At 40.8% G+C, this 20,226-nt stretch overlaps 1 long non-coding RNA gene across 1 annotated transcript; it reads left to right on the top strand.

The window, feature by feature from the left end:
• Positions 1-79: 79 nt before the first annotated feature.
• Positions 80-17,931, top strand: LOC120397816. Its single transcript, XR_005594020.1, has 6 exons — positions 80-138; positions 5,895-5,995; positions 7,908-8,044; positions 12,288-12,358; positions 13,027-13,267; positions 17,820-17,931. It is a non-coding gene; the product is annotated as an uncharacterized LOC120397816 (long non-coding RNA).
• Positions 17,932-20,226: the final 2,295 nt, after the last annotated feature.

The raw sequence follows: 20,226 nt of genomic DNA, 5'->3' as shown, positions 1-20,226 counted from the left end.
GGCATTCACTCAGGCCAGGCCAGGGCTTTATAAAGCCGCGCACAAGCGACCAGGGAGCTTTGCGAACAGGGGCTGCTAACAGGGAGTTTCGCAAGGGAGTTCTCCAGGTGAAGGAGGAGCTAATACAGCATCTGTGGGGTAAGTGACTGTCTGTAGTGTGTGTTTGTTTGTGTTTGGGGGTTACTTGCTGTGTGCTGAGCTTGTGTTTGTCAGTCTGTTTGTTTGTTTGGTTGTTTGAGGGACCGTGTGCTCTGGCTGGCAGTTGGAGGCAGGTTTGAAAGCTCGAAGCCTCTGGTAATTGGCTGAGCCTTAATCAGTGGGCGGGGCATTCACTCAGGCCAGGGCTTTATAAAGCCAAGCAGAAGCAACCAGGGGCTGCTAACAGGGAGTTTCGCAAGGGAGTTTAGAAGGGGAGTGGGAAGGGAGTGGGAGTCCCTCACCAGCCCTAACCCCTTCCCTGTGGTCCCCCTAAAACCTATAAACCGAACCACATTTCAAAACTCCTTTCTGTAAACCACCCTTCCATTAACTAGGAGACAATGCAGGCAGAAGCCCAGCAGCAGAGTGGGGGCTATCCAGTTTATTGCACTGAGTGTAGCATGTATGATTACCTGCCCTGTGGGCGGGTGGCATATGTGTGCAGTCGGTGCAAGGAGCTCCTGGCCCTCAGAGACCATGTACGGACTTTGGAGGCCAGGGTGGCGGAACTGGAGGAGCTAAGCGAGGCAGAGAGGTATGTTGATGAGGCTTTCCGGGACACTGTAGAATTGTCCCCCCTCCGCTCAGACAGCCCCTGCGCTGTTGAGGAGGAAGAACGGACCAGGGAAGCAGAGCGGTCAATGGGAGCAGAGGGAAACCTTCCTGTAGTTGGGATCCTCCTTCCAGATGGTGCTGGGGTTGCCTCTCGCACTGAGGTTGCCTCTCCGGGGGACGGAACTCCAGTTTCTAGGAAAAGGCAGGTGTTAGTAATGGGAGATTCGATTATTAGAAACGTAGATAGCTGGGTCTGTGATGACCGGGAGAACCGTATGGTGACTTGCTTGCCTGGTGCGAAGGTTGCGGATCTCTCGAGGCATCTAGATAGACTTATGTGTAGTGCTGGGGAGGAGCCGGTGGTCGTGGTACATGTAGGTACCAATGACATAGGAAAGGGTAGGAGAGATGTCCTGGAAGCCAAATTTAGGCTGCTAGGGAAGAGACTGAAATCCAGGACCTCTATGGTGGCATTCTCAGAAATGCTCCCAGTTCCACGCGCAGGGCCAGGTAGGCAGGCAGAGCTTCAGAGTTTCAATGCGTGGATGAGACGATGGTGTAGAGAGGAGGGGTTCACATTCATTAGGAACTGGGGAAACTTCTGGGATGGGAGGAGCCTATACAGGAGAGATGGGCTCCACCTAAACCAAAGTGGAACCAGACTGCTGGCACTAAACATTAAAAAGGTTGCAGAGCAGTTTTTAAACTAGGAGATGGGGGAAAGCCGACTGCTGCAGAGGAGCGTGTGTATCGGACACAGACTTTTCTTAGGGGAGAGTCTGATGATAGAGAAACTCCAGGTTATAGTCTGTTGGAATATTTTGCTAGCTTGGCAGCTGGTAGTGTGGGAAGCTAGGATGTTTAGGTTTTTAGGTGATAGTGTGGGAAACCTAAGATGTTTAGGTTTTCAGGTTAGGTTAATTAAGTTGTGAGTTTTGTTATGAGAAGTTGGCCTTGGCTAGCTTCTCTCTAGCAGGCATAATAGGATAATAAATTTGAAGCTGTCTAGGATGATGTTATCCTATGAAGTTATAGCAGTGCTTGTGTGTATTTTGTTAACCAATTAGCAATTGCTTGCTTGCCTGCTTCAAAAGTATAAAGATGTATACTGGAGAGAAATAAATGACTTTGCTTCCAATCACATTGACTGCTGAGCTCTGTCCACGTCCGCCATGCGACGCAACAATAGTCAGGAGCAGAGGACTGAAGAGTATAATGTAAAGGCCGGATCAGATGATAAACAGTCACATAAAAAAGAATCTGGCACATCAGAAAAAGGCAGGCTAATAAACAGGGACAAGTTTTTAAAGTGCTTGTACACAAATGCCAGAAGTCTAAATAATAAGATGGGTGAACTAGAGTGCCTTGTGATAAAGGAGGATATTGATATAATAGGCATCACAGAAACCTGGTGGACTGAGAGCAATCAATGGGACACAATCATTCTGGGGTACAAAATATATCGGAAGGACAGAACAGGCCGTGCAGGGGGAGGAGTGGCACTATATGTGAAAGAAAGTGTAGATTCAAATAAAGTAAAAATCTTAAGCGAATCCACATGTTTCATAGAATCTCTATGGATAGAAATTTCATGCTCTAGTAAAAATATAACATTAGGGATCTATTATCGACCACCTGACCAGGACAGTAATAGTGATGATGAAATGCTAAGGGAAATTACAGAGGCTATCAAAATTAAGAACCCAATAATAGTGGGGGATTTCAATTATCCCCATATTGACTGGGAACATTTCACTTCAGGACGAAATGCAGAGATAAAATTTCTCGATACTTTAAATGACTGCTTCATGGAGCAGCTGGTACAGGAACCCACAAGGGGAGAGGCAACTCTAGATTTAATCCTGAGTGGAGCACAGGAGCTGGTCCAAGAGGTAACTATAGCAGGACCGCTTGGAAATAGTGACCATAATACAATAGCATTCAACATCCCTGTGGTGGGAAGAACACCTCAACTGCCCAACACTGTGGCCTTTAATTTCAAAAGGGGGAACTATACAAAAATGAGGGGGTTAGTTAGACAAAAGTTAAAAGGTACAGTGACTAAAGTGAAGTCCCTGCAAGTTGCATGGGCCCTTTTTAAAGATACCATAATAGAGGCCCAACTTCAATGTATACCCCAAATTAAGAAAAACAGTAAAAGAACTAAAAAAGAGCCACCGTGGCTTAACAACCATGTAAAAGAAGCAGTGAGAGATAAAAAGACTTCCTTTAAAAAGTGGAAGTCAAATCCTAGTGAGGCAAATAGAAAGGAGCACAAACACTGCCAACTTAAGTGTAATAAGAAAAGCCAAAGAAGAGTTTGAAGAATGGCTAGCCAAAAACTCTAAAGGTAATAACAAAATGTTTTTTAAGTACATCAGAAGCAGGAAGCCTGCTAAACAACCAGTGGGGCCCCTTGACGACCGAAATACAAAAGGAGCGCTTAAAGACGATAAAGTCATTGCGGAGAAACTAAATGGATTCTTTGCTTCAGTCTTCACGGCTGAGGATGTTAGGGAGATTCCCAAACCTGAGCTGGCTTTTGTAGGTGACAAATCTGAGGAACTGTCACAGATTGAAGTGTCACTAGAGGAGGTTTTGGAATTAATTGATAAACTCAACATTAACAAGTCACCGGGACCAGATGGCATTCACCCAAGACTTCTGAAAGAACTCAAATGTGAAGTTGCGGAACTATTAACTAAGGTTTGTAACCTGTCCTTTAAATCGGCTTCGGTACCCAGTGACTGGAAGTTAGCTAATGTAACGCCAATATTTAAAAAGGGCTCTAGGGGTGATCCCGGCAATTACAGACCGGTAAGTCTAACGTAGGTACCGGGCAAATTAGTTGAAACAATAGTTAAGAATAAAATTGTCAGACGCATAGGAAAACATAAACTGTTGAGCAATAGTCAACATGGTTTCTGTAAAGGGAAATCGTGTCTTACTAATCTATTAGAGTTCTTTGAAGGGGTCAACAAACATGTGGACAAGGGGGATCCGGTGGACATAGTGTTTTTCCAGAAAGCCTTTGACAAGGTCCCTCACCAAAGGCTCTTACGTAAATTAAACTGTCATGGGATAAAAGGGAAGGTCCTTTCATGGATTGAGAACTGGTTAAAGGACAGGGAACAAAGGGTAGGAATTAATGGTAAATTCTCAGAATGGAGAGGGGTAACTAGTGGTGTTCCCCAAGGGTCAGTCCTAGGACCAATCCTATTCAATTTATTCATAAATGATCTGGAGAAAGGGGTAAACAGTGAGGTGGCAAAGTTTGCAGATGATACTAAACTACTCAAGATAGTTAAGACCAAAGCAGATTGTGAAGAACTTCAAAAAGATCTCACAAAACTAAGTGATTGGGCAACAAAATGGCAAATGAAATTTAATGTGGATAAATGTAAAGTAATGCACATTGGAGAAAATAACCCCAACTATACATACAACATGATGGGGGCTAATTTAGCTACAACGAGTCAGGAAAAAGATTTTGGAGTCATCGTGGATAGTTCTCTGAAGATGTCCACGCAGTGTGCAGAGGCGGTCAAAAAAGCAAACAGGATGTTAGGAATCATTAAAAAGGGGATAGAAAATAAGACTGAGAATATTGCCCTTATATAAATCCATAGTACGCCCACATCTCGAATACTGTGTACAGCTGTGGTCTCCTCGCCTCAAAAAAGATATTCTAGCACTAGAAAAGGTTCAGAAAAGGGCAACTAAAATGATTAGGGGTTTAGAGAGGGTCCCATACGAGGAAAGATTAAAGAGGCTAGGACTCTTCAGCTTGGAAAAGAGAAGACTAAGGGGGGATATGATAGAGATATATAAAATCATGAGTGATGTTGAGAGAGTGGATAAGGAAAAGTTATTTACTTATTCCCATAATACAAGAACTAGGGGTCACCAAATGAAATTAATAGGCAGCAGGTTTAAAACAAATAGAAGGAAGTTCTTCTTCACGCAGCGCACAGTCAACTTGTGGAACTCCTTACCTGAGGAGGTTGTGAAGGCTAGGACTATAACAATGTTTAAAAGGGGACTGGATAAATTCATGGTGGCTAAGTCCATAAATGGCTATTAGCTAGGATGGGTAAGAATGGTGTCCCTAGCCTCTGTTTGTCAGAGGATGGAGATGGATGGCAGGAGAGAGATCACTTGATCATTGCCTGCTAGGTTCACTCCCTCTGGGGCACCTGGCATTGGCCACTGTCGGTAGACAGATACTGGGCTTGATGGACCTTTGGTCTGACCCGGTACGGCCTTTCTTATGTTCTTATGTTATAAGAAGCAGAAGCAGCGTAAAGGGACAGTGGTGGCAGGCAGCTAAAAGCATGGCAAGGAACCTATCTCCTGCTTCTGGCTGAGAGTGGTGCTACAGGTGCTCCCTGCTTTTCTGAGCTGGGCCTTCCTCACGCAGGTTGGAGGGGGCAATGTGGCTTAGCCCTCCTGCCAAGTCACTAACTAGAACTTCACCTCATCCACAGTAACAGAAGATCAAACAAACAAAAGGTTCTTTCTCCCTGCCAAGGCTTCCTTCAACGCGCCTTCTGGGCTCAGTTCCCAGTGCCTTCTGGGCTACCTTTATGTCTCTCTGCTCTGGAATAGAGCACTAACTCTTAGACTGCTTCCCTAGAGTTCCCTGCTTCTTCCAGGGCCTTCCACAGAAGACAAATTTGCTCCATGTGGCTCTGCCCCCAGAACGTGTTTTATGCCCTATTATGGAGGTCCAGGTATTTCAGGCTATCACTTGACCCCAGTTAGTCCTTCCCCCTTAGTCTGGGAGGCAGCTAATTATGGCACAGGCAGGACTGACTGAACAGGTATGGCTAGCCCCAGGTCTCCTGGTCCTTAAAGAGGAAGGCCACCCATGCTGTCTCTGTGAAGCTAAACTGAATTAGCCCCACAGAAATGGTTGGATTATCATAGGCACTATGTCCCCAAGCCAAGATCCCATCTCCTAGAGTGATGTAATTACATCAGAATGTCAGCTTTTATTATTTTTAAATAAAGAAAAGTTACTACATTTCATGATTATGAAGAAAAGTTTAAGGAATTTGAGCATAAGCATAACCATGCAGTGATATTTGCTTGACTCTGCAGAGAGCTTGAACCTACAGATTTGTCATTCATCTCAATAGGGTGTTAATGCCACAACACTGTCCCAGAACCACCACACCAATTGTGTGTGGCAGAAGAGTGCAGGGGTGCAGCCCAATAACCCAAATATATACACCTATGGGTAAGTACCAGGCGGGAGCTGTTTTCTATGAAACCTAGGGCAGGGAAGTCCCTGCTACTATTCTAAGGGGAAGTAAGGGACTCTATTGCTGTTGCATCATGTCCCTGGGAGGAAGTCCTCTTCCACCACCATTCCAAAGGGGAGTGGGAATGGGGAGGAAGATGTGATGGCCTATTTCATTGCATGCATTGGGTCCGGGGTTGTCTTGATCATGCCCTGTATGCAGAAGCATGCATTCCCTACTATGCTTCTGCTCTCTCTACCATGTGCAAGTTATATAGTTACTGCAGGGTCTCCTGGTTGGGCAGGAGAAAAGCTAGGAATATGAGCCTATTCCTAATTTAGGGGCTAATTTAGGTCCTTAAGACTACAGATCCAATTGTCACACAGCAGGATAAAGGGCCAGTGATTCAAAAGGACCTTTAAGTTACTTCTATAAGTGACCTATAAGTCACTTCCGCTTCTCTTAACCTAGTGCTTTTCTAACTATAATCCATGGTCAACCAACAGTCCTCAGAAAACAACATTTGGGGAACCAGACACCAAATGATTGGTTTCATATGAAGGTAAGTGGGGCTCCATGGGAATCTGTTTCTCATGTAAGAAAGTTCATGTCTGATCAAGAATACTAAGGTCTTTTAAAAATACCTCCCACAAATGTAAAGTAATTTAGTACAAGTCACAAGTCTATTCCATACCTAGAACTCTAGAGCCTTAAATCTCCTGTTCATGTGGGGATTTCTTGCCTTACAGCAAGTATACTGCTAATGACACTGAATTCATGTAAAACAGAGACCTCCTACTTCCTGAAGAACAGGTGGAATTATAAGACTTAGGACCGTAGGTAGAAAAATCGGGTTGTGAGAGGAATGATGGGTTTCTGATGTCTATCGTTAGTTGATCCTTAAGTGAACTTGTTCACTAAGACCATACTTGGAGATATATCTAAGCCAGCAAACTTGTTCAAGATCAGCAGCAGGGTGGCACAAAGGGGGAAAAATGCAAATAAGTATATTCTTTCAGGAAGTAAGTGCATATATTGAGAGTCTTGTTAAATTACTCAAAGTTCTCCATTTACAATTCATTTGTTCTGTGCTTATAGCAAATAAAGCTCTTTTTTATACAAAAGTCTGCATCTCAGTGCTAATATATGCTGTTTCAAGGTAAATTTAAAATTTCAGTACATACCTGTTGTGAGAAAATAAATTAATTATGGAAGAAAGCAGTAAACGCTGATTTTTCTAATAACCCAAGCTATCATCTTAAAAAAAATATTCAACAGCTGGGATCTGATTTATTCATGGAAAATGAATGCTGAAAGCACTTAATTTAAAATCTGATTTCACTCCAAAGGGACAACAGATATAGTTGAAAGGAGACCTTTTCTACCAGTGAACTAGATTGTGGAATATATATATATATATAAATAAATTAATTATGGAAGAAAGCAGAAAGAATATATATATTCTTTCTGCTTTCTTCCATAATTAATTTATTTTATTATAAATATATATAATCTAAATTCCACAATGTAATATATATATGAAATGAAAAAAAATACTGTTAATAAAATATTATGGTTGAGGAATTAAGTATAAAATAAGCTTTTCACAACATTAACTATTATTTAAAGCCATAAACACTAATATATACGTATACATTTTACAAGAAAATCAGGAAATTAAAGTACTACTGATGAATACATGATATTCACTGTGGTCTAATTAATGTTGTAAGAATGTTAATTTTGGAATTTTTTTTTCTATTCTTAATTGCTTAATCTTAATGTTACACTCTTGTAAAATGTCACATTTAAACTAGAATTTGTTATACAATTTTTCAGAGAGTAGAACACTGCACATTGAGTTGTCAGATTTGGTTTGATTTTTAATTCTCACTAATTGAAATTCAGCCTTATCCAGGTACCCAGAAGTTCAACGTTAGCCCTGCATTGAGGATTTGATTGGCACTTATTACAGTCCGATGCAGAAGGCCAAATTTCACCAATGAGATCTACAAAACCAATCAACTTGGAAGCAATTTAGTCAGGTAATTTGAAAGGTATCAACATTAAATGGCAAGTTGGTATTGTGTTTTTAGATAAATGCAAACCTAGAGCGTCTTATGAGACTGAAGCCTTTTTAGTTTTAAATTAGTCTCACTTGTATTTGGAGCTGCAGAGTTAAAGGAGAGGAATCATGGTCTAAGGTCTCATCTACCCACAGTTTTTTTTTTACTGATATAATTATTTCAATTAAAGGTGTGATTTTTTAAAACCAAAAACCAAAGTAGTTTTAAATGCAGTTCTATTTACATCACAATTTCTAGTCCTTATGTTTATGGAGAATAGGCTGAAACCATGAATCCTAAAGGTTCAACAGCAAGAAGGCAATTAAAGAGAACACCTTTTAAAAAATGTTATGCTTTTTAAGCCAATCTCATGATTTTTGGGTAGTCTGTCCCATGATAGTAAATGTTTGGGGTTTGCATTACATATGTTCACTGGAATGTACTAGAGATCCCCCATGCTTCTAGGCCTGCCATGTGTACAGTATGGATAATTTCATCCTCCCCCATTGCTTTTCATTGTAACTTGCTTACAGACTAATTTAGAAGCTCTTTAAACTCCTCTAGTACTTGTCTGACAGACTCCCTTCTAAACTAAAAGTTTCAGGTAGCTTCAGTAAACCTATTTTTGCCAGGATTTCATTTGTTCTGACATCTAATCAGGATGGGACACAGGACCACCGAGCTTTATTGCCTAGCCACAGGGAAATGACGTGGGTGAGGCTCACAAAAAGTTATACTTTGTCTTATCATAGGGATCAGTATGCACTCATCCCTACCACTAATGTTATAGTCCTCAATATCTCAATATTTGCAGACTTCCAAGAGTCTTTTTTAAGACTTGGAGGACTTTAAAATCCCAGTCAAAATCCTGTCCCCTAAAGCTAGTACAGATTCACATACTGTTGTCTTTCTTTTTGTTTTAATTGGCAAACTTGTAAACTTCAATTTCCCCACATGTGCAAATGCCATGAGCTTCTGTTATACAGGATATCTGTGGGTGGAGCTTTGATAGAAACTTCAACGTTTAGTATAGTTACCTTTCAAAGCACACAATTTATATAGTTAATGAATTGATGTTGATCTGTAAAGATACCGATATGAGTTATTTTAAAAAAAACATTCATGCCATCAGAATATATGGTTTAGACAGAGATTATTCTTCAATGAATTACAGAAGTTTGGTTAAATCCCTACTTTCTGACTGTTGGTGATCAAAAGGGGTAAGGCATTGGAATGTCTGATTGTATAACTATTTTCAAAAGCTTATTGCACTTTTTTGTTTTCTTGGAAGCCTGCTATCTTAACTGATATTGGCTTTCTGAGCTAACTTTATTTAGCTTTACATTTTTTTATTAGACACTGACATTTTTAGCAGATATTAAAAATTGGAATATAAATACAATATTTGTCTTCCAGTGATATTACTTCTGTAAAAAAAACAACCTAGCATTTATTTTATTTTCTGCTAAGAATGTATTGGCTTCCTTCTCAAACCCAAAGGGAAAAGATTTTAAATTTCAAATAATAATTACTACATGTAATCTGCTTTTGAATAGTATTATCAATTCAGATAGCATTTTGATTTTTTTTTCAGATTAGCAGATGATAGCCTATAACACAGGATATTCACCACTTGAATACTTCTTGCTGCTGCATTTGGGTACTGCAGACCTTTTTCTGCCCCAGGACTCCCTGTAGGTTTTCAATCTCACTTGGCAGGTCTTCAGTGCCTCAGCCCTCCAGTCAAGTCACCTCCCTGGATAGCAAACTGTCTGCGCTCACCAGGGTCTTCACCCCTTCTCTGGGCCCTTTAAATCCAGTCTTTCACTCAGGCTTCTAAAGGAACCTTTTCCCCTAATCAGGGATGAAGCTTTGCCAGTGACTGGTGGGAGAACCTGGACCCACTCATTATTCCAGGCTGCAACCCAGGGACCATATAAATAGCAGCCACATGCTGCTCCTTCAATTAATTACTGCTGCATCCTCTAGGACTCTTCCCACCAGGACCCTTTACCCTTGTACGTTACTTAGGGTTAAAGTTCTCAGGTCTTTTATTTTCCAGGTGCTGTAAATGCAGCCAGTTGAACTCCTGTGGGCACAGCATCCTTCCTCACTCCTCAGGTTCCAGCCAGGAACTGAGCAGCTCCCACCCTGCTGCTCCTTTTATCTGAGCTTGTTGGGCTCTGATTGGCTGCTTCCACAAGGATTCTTTAGGCAGGACAATAGGACCCACCTTCACTGCTCCTTTCCTGGGGCAGGTTGTAGTAGGCCCTCAGGGCCTCCAGCAGGGGGCCACAAAGGGCCAAGTACACCCTGTCACCCAACCTTAGTTATCCTTCTTGGGCTTGTCATAATACTTCTGAGCCTGAAACCATATCTCCTGATAAATGGTCCAGTTATCTATTTGTATACTCTTTATTACATACAACCATTGCTTAACATCACCATGATACTAAATTGTCTCCCTCCAGTTCCAACATCATGCTTTACCAAACAGACTGGATGATTAATCATTGTCTTCTTACTTACTATAATAATTTTTAAAATGTTGAGGTAGGTTTAGGAATATTATTTATTCTAATGCGTCTGAACTTTGTGTATTTTGAACACATACAGAACCAGTGAGAACAGCAGTTGTTCGGGTGAGGTCATTTGTGCAAGTAAAGAGAGATTACTGTTATATCAAAGTGATAGGCTCCTGATCCTGCCAAACTGCTATTTCTGCGGTTAAAAATTCCTCCCACAGAAACCAATTCTGCAAGAAACTGAGGGTCCTCAACCCACAGTGAGTTCAATGGAGATGGCGAGTGATCGGCACCTTGAAAATTGCTCCCATTAGTAGTTCCACTGGGTAGTAATAAGGGAACTATTGGACAACAGAAAGTACTTCCTACATCAGCAAGCATTGACGAATCAGGCCTTCATCTGTGAAAGCAGACAAAAACAGTTCCACTGCTTGACATAGTCAGGGAACTACCTAATATTGCTAATATAAGCATTCACTTTTTCCATCCAGAAGATATGCAAAAGTCTTCACCAGGACACACTTCAAAGACTTCAATCTCCCTCTTGTCAGCATCATTTATTTCCTACAGTTCGCATCCATATATTACTATGAAAAACAATTAAACTCTTCACCTATCAAACCTTTTTGAGATGCCACAGTTTTCCCAAAATTCTGCAAGGGAGGCCATGGCTTGACAAGCCATTCCTAGTCTTCTTTCAATTTCTTTGGAACAGCCACCTTGGTTAGATATGTATAATCCCAGAAAATCACATTCATTCACTGCCTCTACAACTTCACCGTTAATCATGTGGTCTGCTTGTATTCATTTTTGCCCCATCAGGGATAGTCCATATTCTTCACTAACTATTTTTACAGACTCCAGCATTAGTGAAATTACATCAATGGTTTTAGCAAAGAGCATCATGCTATAAGAGTATCTGCAGTCAGTTCAGAGGTGTCCAGCAGTGAAAATCCCAGCTCCTTTTTCTTTGTCAAAGCCTCTCAGGGGTTTTCTCATAATAAATTCTTCATACATGCTAAAAAGACTTCAGGATAAAATACACCGTTGTCTCACGCTCTACCCAGTGGCAAGCCACTTGCTGTTGCCTACTTATGTTCTCACTGTTCTCTGTTGTTCACTGTACAGACTTTTGATGAGTTCAATGAGATGGTTTGGAATCCTCATGTCTAACAATATCCTGCAAAGATGGTCATGTTGGATGGTATTTAATGCTTTTTAGTAGTCAATGAAACACATGATCAATGGGTGATCTCCTTGCATTTTTCAGTGATGTGACAGAAGTTCATGATCTGATGATATGTGCCTAGCCTTTCTCTGAAACCAGCCTGTTGTGGTGGAAGTTCTACTTCTATTATTTGTTTCATACCCTCCTGGATTATGTGATCCTGAATTATGTAGAGCAGAACTTTCCTTGTGTGTGATATCAGGGAAATATGACTGTTATTAGACTCTTATGTTTCCCTTCGGATACGGGCTGAAAGATTCCCTTTGTCCAGTTGTCCAATCATCCATGCATCATCACAAATTTTCCACATGAAATCAACACCATGGTCACCAATTTCTTAACAATTCTGGTGGTATGTTCTCTACCCTTTGTGCATTCCCAGGCTTCATTGTCATTATGAAACGCAACACTTCCTCTCACAGCAGTGATGGCCCCAGCTCCATAGTCTCTTTTTGTTTGTCCTGTACAGTGAGTGGCTCTGATAAGGCAAACAGATTGGCACAGTTATCTCTCCACCAGCATTTGATATCGTCACCTTCAGTGAGTACTCTGCCATCAGAATCTTCAATTCAGTTTTATTGTGAAGGAAATGTATTGATAAGAAGTATGACCACTCTGAACATATCTTTTATGTATTATTAATCTCTTTGTGAATCTCAAATTTGCTAACTTTGTCCTTAAATATTTGCTCATCTCATTTAATCTGCTTTTGGATATGTCTACTCAGTTCCTGGTCCTCTCACCTATGTTCTCCATTCTTCAAGCCATTCTTTTTCACTCTGCATTGTTTTTCCATGACCTAAAACACCTTGATGAGGACACAGCAGCAAAATGAGGACAGACATATGGATAGATTTTAAGTTACAGGCCACAAATTTTATTAAAATGTAACACAGAGGAGGAGTGCTTCCCGTATATCACCCACACTCTCCTATATCTGCATTTAATTGGTTCCAGTGGGGGGTTTACAGGGGTCCTTACCATATGAACCATAACTTGGGGTAGGGTCTTCTTAACCTTCCCCGAGGACTCAGCTCTCTCTGAGTCCTAGCACTCCTCCCCTATGAGGAGAGAGGGTGCAGAGGGTGAGGACTTCAGCCCACAAAGGTCACAAGGCCTGACCCTATCCCATAAGCCCAAGGCCCACCACCAAAAGTTCATGTGCTTTACCTCTGGAAACAGTTCATTTTATTCTCTTAACCACACAGGAAACCACCGACTGTAAGTTGTGACAAATAAACAACTCAACCCAAGTGCCTCAGTTAGGCACTAACTGCATTCCTACTTAACCCACTGTGGCTTGAAGGTGCTGTAAGAAAGGGAAAAAAAACCTCCCTGGTCCTCTGTCAATCGGTCCCATGGAGAAAAAAAAATCCTTCCTGACCTCCAAACAGGTGATCAGCTAGACCCACAGCATGAGTCAGGCCAGATTCCCATTCCTACTTCAGGGTAAGTAAGTTGGGGCTGCTGGATCAGTGCTGAAAGAGTCTCCACATGGACACTGCTTCAGGTTAAATACCGGGAGCTGAGGAATACTGGCCAATTAGTACCTCTTCCCCTGCAGCTGGCTAATGGTTGCCAGAGAATCCTGGTGGGGAGGAACTACCTAGTGTCCCTTAGAGTGTTTGCCTCTGTCACTGCTGGAACTGTCCTCCTTCACCGCCAGCCCCATCAAGTTCCCCCACCTGCTGAGACAGGTGGGTGGCATTTCTCAGTTAAGTTGTGAGAGCTCAAACACTGACATTTTGGAATGTGTGCTTTTGTGGCTTCAGGAATGACAGCTTTAATTTTATTCTAAAGTTTGTTTGAGCTGATACAATAGACTTTGAATATTCCATGTATTCACAGTACTTGTCACAACTTTTATGAGTAAAAATCTTATTTGCAAAAGAGAAAGCACCACAGATACTTATGTAAATACACATTAGCACAGTCTGTACAGAAATGCTCATATGTCACCTCCGTACACTTGGGATTGCAAGCAAAAGAGATAACAACTGTGAAGGAACAAAAATATAAAAATAAAAAGCAGCTGAAGTGAGGAGGAAGAGGAAGAAATGGAAAGTAGTCCTCCTTTATACTTAGACTGCAAGCTGTGTGAGACAGGGATTATATTATACTTTTGTGTTTTGTACAGCACCTAGCACAAAAGGGTCCTGATCCATGATTGGGGCTCCTAGGAGTTACTGCAACACAAATAAAGAATAATAATGAGAAAGAAACATGCTTGCAGGAACAGCAACAAATAGGGATATGTTTCAGAGGGGTAGCCATGTTAGTCTGTATCAGCAAAAACAACGAGGAGTCCTTGTGGCACCTTAGAGACTAACAAATTTATTTGCGCATAAGCTTTCGTGAGCTATAACCCACTTCATCAGATACATGGAGTGAAAAATACAGTAAGCAAGTATAAATATATAGCACATGAAAAGATGGGAGTTGCCTTATCAAGTGGGGGGTCAGTGCTAACAAGGCCAATTCAGTCTGGGTGGATGTGGCCATTCCCAACAGTTGACAAGAAGGTGTGAGTATCAACAAGGGGAAATTACTTTTTGTAGTGACCCTGCCACTCCCAGTCTTTATTCAGGCCTAATTTGATGGTGTCAAGTTTGCAAATTAATTCCAGCTCTGCAGTTTCTCATTTAAGTCTGTTTTTGAAGGTTGCTTTTTGTTGAAGAATGGCCACTTTTCAGTCTGTTATAGAGTGTCCAGGGAGATTGAAGTGCTCTCCTACTGCTTTTTTAATGTTACAATTCTTGATGTCTGATTTGTGTCCATTTATTCTTTTGCGTAGAGACTGTCTGGTTTGGCCAATGTACATGGCATAGGGGCATGGCTGGCATATGATGGCATATATCACATTGGTAGACGTGCAGGTGAATGAGCCCCTGATGGTGTGGCTGATGTGGTTAGGTCCTATGATGGTGTCCCTTGAATAGATACACGGACAGAGTTGGCAACGGGATTTATTGCAGGGATTGGTTCCAGGTTTAGTGTTTCTGTTGTGTGGTGTGTAGTTGCTGGTGAGTATTTGCTTCAGGTTGGGGGGCTGTCTGTAAGCGAGGACTGGCCTGTTTGCTTATCAGCCATATAACTCAATATTGACTCACAGATACAAATAGCCTAATGAAGAGTCTCAGTGAACAGGTGACTAGAAATCTATAGATTGAAACTGATTCACACAAAATCTTCACTGACCATTTGCAAATAAGCACACATTCAAAGCATCATGGTCCCCTGAGACAATTTGTGAATTGAAAAATGGGTTCAATTTACTGAATGAAGCATTCATTGTGACTTCTTCACCCAGCTAGTCAACACCATGAACCAATAATGCAATCCTTATTCAGGGCCCGTGCAACCATTTAGGCAACCTAGGCGGTCGCCTAGGGCACTAGGATTTGAGGAGTGGCATTTTCTTCGGCAGGGACCGTGGCGGCCGGATCTTCGGCTGCCCCAATCTCTGCCGGCATTTAGGCAGAGGGAGCTGGGTCAGGGGAGCGTGAGCAGGGCCTCCTGCAGCAAGTAAGGGGGGAGGGGTGGCATGCAGGGGAACTCCCTGCCCCAGCTCACCCGTGCCCCGCCTTCTCCCTGAGCACGCCGTGGCTGCTTCACTTCTCCTGCCTCCCAGGCTTGTGGCACCAATCAGCTTAGATGCCGCAAGCCTGGGAGGCAGGAGAAGTGAAGCAGCGATGGTGTCCTCGGGGAGGAGGCGGGGCAGGGGTGAGCTGGGGCGGGGAGGTGCCTCAGGGTGGGGTGGGGAGCTGCCATAGGGGGGGCGCCTCAGGGCAGGGGCTCGGGGACAGGGGAGGGCGCAAGGTGGAAGTTTCACCTAGGGCGTGAAACATCCTTGCACCGGCCCTGTCGTTATTACATCTTACTCCTTTCATTGGTGCTAAGACTTGTAGATATTTCAATGTTTTAGCATGAAATGCTTCTGAACATTTTTTTTTAAATTACACCATGAACATGCATTAAAATTAAAATATTTAAAACATATGAAACTGTTGGGTTCTTTGTAACAACATAGAGATCAACACTGTATTATAGACTAGGGTCATTTAGTAATTATTTGAAGTGATATTTGTGGTTTTTTTTCAAATATGCTTGAACAGACTTTCCACAAAATTATAGCTTCAGGGCTGAAACCAAGAGTGAGGAATTTGAACCCCAAAATAAATGTTTTTATTGTATTGTTATGTTCCTGCAGACATAACAGAGATCCTACACACTATGTTTGGAGTGTATGCAAGACTGACTTTTTTTCCTGCTTACACAGACCCTTACCTCTTTGCTCCATGCTCCCAAGTGATCACTGTTATCATTTACAACTAACTCCACAGTTTCAATGAACAATCACTGATATAACATATAACATGTATCAGCCGAGATATTTCCAGTAGAGATAAGGAAATACTAATGCTGGTATAAAAGGCCCTGGCAAGACCTCATCTCGAATATTGAGTATCATTCTGGTCATCTAAGTCCAAAAAAGATGAATTCATACTGGAACAGGTGTAGAAAAGGGCAATGAAAAGAAGACTGGAAAAGCTTGGCTTTTTTAACCGAGCAAAACAAGGGCTGAGAGGGGACATGATTGAATTGTATACATATTTCAGGGGAAGAGAGGATAAAAATAGCAGGGAGGGAGAAAAAGGTATTTAAGATAAAGGACAATGTTGGCACAAGAACAAATGGGTAGAAATTGGCTGTGAATATCTTTAGGCTGGAAATTAGAACCACCATGAGAGCAGTGGAACAGTCTTCCAATAGGAGTAGTGGGGAAAACAATTTAACTAATTTTAAGATGGAGCTTGATAAGTTTATGAAGAGGATTATATGATGGGAATTATTTGTGAAAATGGGGGACTGGACTTGATAACACAAGAAGTCACTTCTTGTCTTATATTTCAAAGTAAGCAAATAAATTGATATACACATTGACAAGTACTTGTTACAAGAGAATACTATTCTGTTACAAAATGTGGCCTTTGCAAATTAGCCTAAATAATTATGAGAACTAGGTTATTATGAACCCAATCTAGCTCCCATTAGAGAATTTAGTGCTGTGGATTGGCTGCACAGAGGATCATCAGCACAATGTAAATGTGGATTTTCCCAGGACATAAGTAGTGTACAGGCATTGTGTTGGCCCTGTGTACCTGAGTAAGACTCATTCTGAGACCTCATTGTACTATAAACAACTATTCTATTAAAAACAACAACACAGAAATAAAAGGGGAAAAGTGAATAGGAGTAAGATAGCTAGAAGGGGCCCCACAAATCAGCAATGACACAGTGTTACAGAATGATATAACAATTAGGTATAACTGCCATTTAAGCTGAAGTAAGGGTACAGTCAAGCAATGCTATTTCTGAAATGAACAGGACTTCAGAACATGGCATAGAGAGTATGTGGGAGACAAAACCATGTCAGACTAAACTACCTGCTACCCGGACCAGTTTTTTTTCTTTTTTTTTTTAAACGTATATGCATTTACACATTTTTGAAATGGAGAATAGAATTAAATCTCAATGACTGAAGTATATTGGATGGAATATCAACAAAAAACCTCCTTTCCCCCTCCCTATTGAAATATAACATTACACAATCAAAATATATAAGATGCCCATGAAAACGGGGTATTGTCCATTTATGCCAATGTACTTAAGGTTACAAAACAAGCCACTGGATATTCTGGCATGCAGTCTAAAGCTGGGTCCTGCTGCTCTGTCTAGGCAATCACTTGTGCCCATGAAATCAAAGAAATTTTTTATGGATTCAGGGGCTTGACAGTGCAGAGCAACTTGCAGTATTGGGGCCTACATGTGTTTTGAGTTTACATGAAGTTAAAAATAAGGTCCACATATCTTCAATAATACACTAAAAATCTGGTGTTTATTTTGTAATTCACAAGCCAGGCAGTTAGTAATAAAGACTATTATCAGGCAAAGACAATATCAGCAACAGGTTTCTAATTAACTAATATTGTTCTTTCAGATATGGCTTTTTTCAGATATAACATAAAAACATAGTGAATAAATCCTGAGGACCACAAGCTCCTATAACAATGGGATTTTTTTCCGTATTTTGAACTTCTGTCTATCATTTTATAATACATTCCTTCTTTCAATGTGTTACCCTTTCAACTGTAAATAATTTTGTAAATCCAAGCTCATCACTTGTAAATGTTATAATTTTACATCCTTTTGCTCACACCAGTAATAATTTGTTGCAAATAAAAGTCTGCTTGAATCAGAGAACAATTTATTTATCTACCAGGAACTGAAACATTGTGTGTGCATGTATATGATGCTTTGGTAATACCAAAACCAGACATAATTACACTTGGACATGAACACTTTTATGATGGAAATGCAAATCCTGACAGATTTACCAACTCTAAAATTTCAATGATTCCCTAAAGTGAAGTTTAAAAATTAAATTTCCCAAATATATTATGTAGGAGTACACTCTCTTGGAGTACTACAGGGCTCTGAAATACCTTCCAAAAATTAATATGAAAATGGGCTCATCACCGTTATAAACTTCTGGTGCTTTATTAACCTGGTTATTCAACAAATATATCTGTAACTAACTCTCATAATTCCTATTATGTGGAGGTATGTTACATGAACAATGTAGCCCAGCAGTAGCTAAATAATAATATGCAAATTTTATGTGACATAGATTCAGTAAGTATTTTTAAGGTCCTCAGTAGATGCTTTGTCTTCTTTAGTGGGTCAGATGTCAACAGAGAATAATTGTTAGGCTATGCTAATAGAGTATCAGACCTTGTTAAAGGCAGAATGTTAATAATTGATGCTTAGAGCTCCAAGGCATTACAAAGTAATTATAATGAACAAGAACTTATGCATTATTTAGAAGATCTCCATGGGAGGCACTGATATGGATCTTTTAGATACCAATTCATCGAGAATTTACAACAGTAGGTGGGAACCACTTTTGGTCATAAATGATTTTGTATTTTTTCTAACATAAACTAAAGCTGGATCTGTACCGGGTCACCAAAATGAATAAATAAATCACCAGAGCAGGCATTTCAACAAAATCACATATTTCATTGCTTTGCATGCACAACAAAGTTAAAAGAGTATTTTAAGTATATGGAAATTTATTTTCTGGCACACACAGTTCAGATATAATTAGCTCCAAGTTGGAAGCAGCATTTACCTAGATTTCAAACTAATTATGAAACTGCAATAATCACTCTTTCAAAACAGCTGTTATAAGTGGAAAAAAATGGTCAGTGGAAGGAACTACACTGATTTACACCATCAGAGGGTCTGATATATGGACCAGTTATTGCACATTGAATAATCTTTCACTTTACACACTATACGCAGCATTCTAACACAAGAGATTTGTAACGGAGTTTGCAACCTTTAATTTCTAGGATTTTGGTATGTATCAGCTCAGCGTTGGCACTGACTGAAAATTTATGCTAATGTGGGCTAATTTCAAAAGGCTAAGCTTTGGTTTGGATAAGCATCCAACAGTTTGGATATTTATTCAAAACCCTTGGTATGGAATTCCATCCCTAATCCCTAGGCTCGAATTACTACAAGGTCATCACTTTCATAGTGTTTTGGTACTTCTGTTCCCAACCAAAATCAAGAGGCACAACATTTTATGGTAAGTCACCAGAACATAACAAATCCTCAAAGAAAGTATTACATTGACTGACTGACTGACTGACTTATTGACTGATGGTGGACTTGGTGGCAGGACTCTAGCTGAGTGAGTTGTTTTCTCACTGCAGGGTTTGGGAGAGGACACTCTTCAGTCACACTGGTTCTCTGACTCATCTTAAAAATACTGATTTCACAGTTTTCAACATTACTTATAAATACATTGAAAAAAACAAAAGGAGGTTGTGAGAAGGGTCAGACAGCAGCATGACTGCAATGGTCTCATGATCCCAAGCAAAGATTTGACTGTCCAAAGTTGGCTGCTGCTTGTCTTGGGAATGTTTTGGCTGATTATTGTACTTTTATGTCAAATCACTTGAAAAGAAATTAAATGCTAAGTCAGGCAGACACAGACACATATATTCTGATCAGCAGACAATCATCAGCTGCCAATTATGGCCCCAATCATGCAAACATTTATGCATGTGCATAACTTTGCAATGTGATAAAGTTAAGCATGTGCATAAGTGTTTGTATGATCAGGGCCTATGTTCTCTACATACAGGCATATGGGACTACCAGTAAAGAATTGCTTTGCTTTATTAATAATAATGTTTCGGGGTTACCCTGGAGCAGGTTACAGAGAGGCAGCAAACTGGTTAAGAATGGCAGGAAACAGATGAGGACAGAGGATACTGAGGTCTCAGTTCAGGATAGCATCCCTATTCAGGACAGTGCTTAAGCACATTCTTTAC

Source organism: Mauremys reevesii, linkage group 1 (assembly GCF_016161935.1).
Source record: "Mauremys reevesii isolate NIE-2019 linkage group 1, ASM1616193v1, whole genome shotgun sequence".
Taxonomy (NCBI): domain Eukaryota; kingdom Metazoa; phylum Chordata; order Testudines; family Geoemydidae; genus Mauremys; species Mauremys reevesii.
This window is presented reverse-complemented; position numbering and strand designations above follow the sequence as displayed.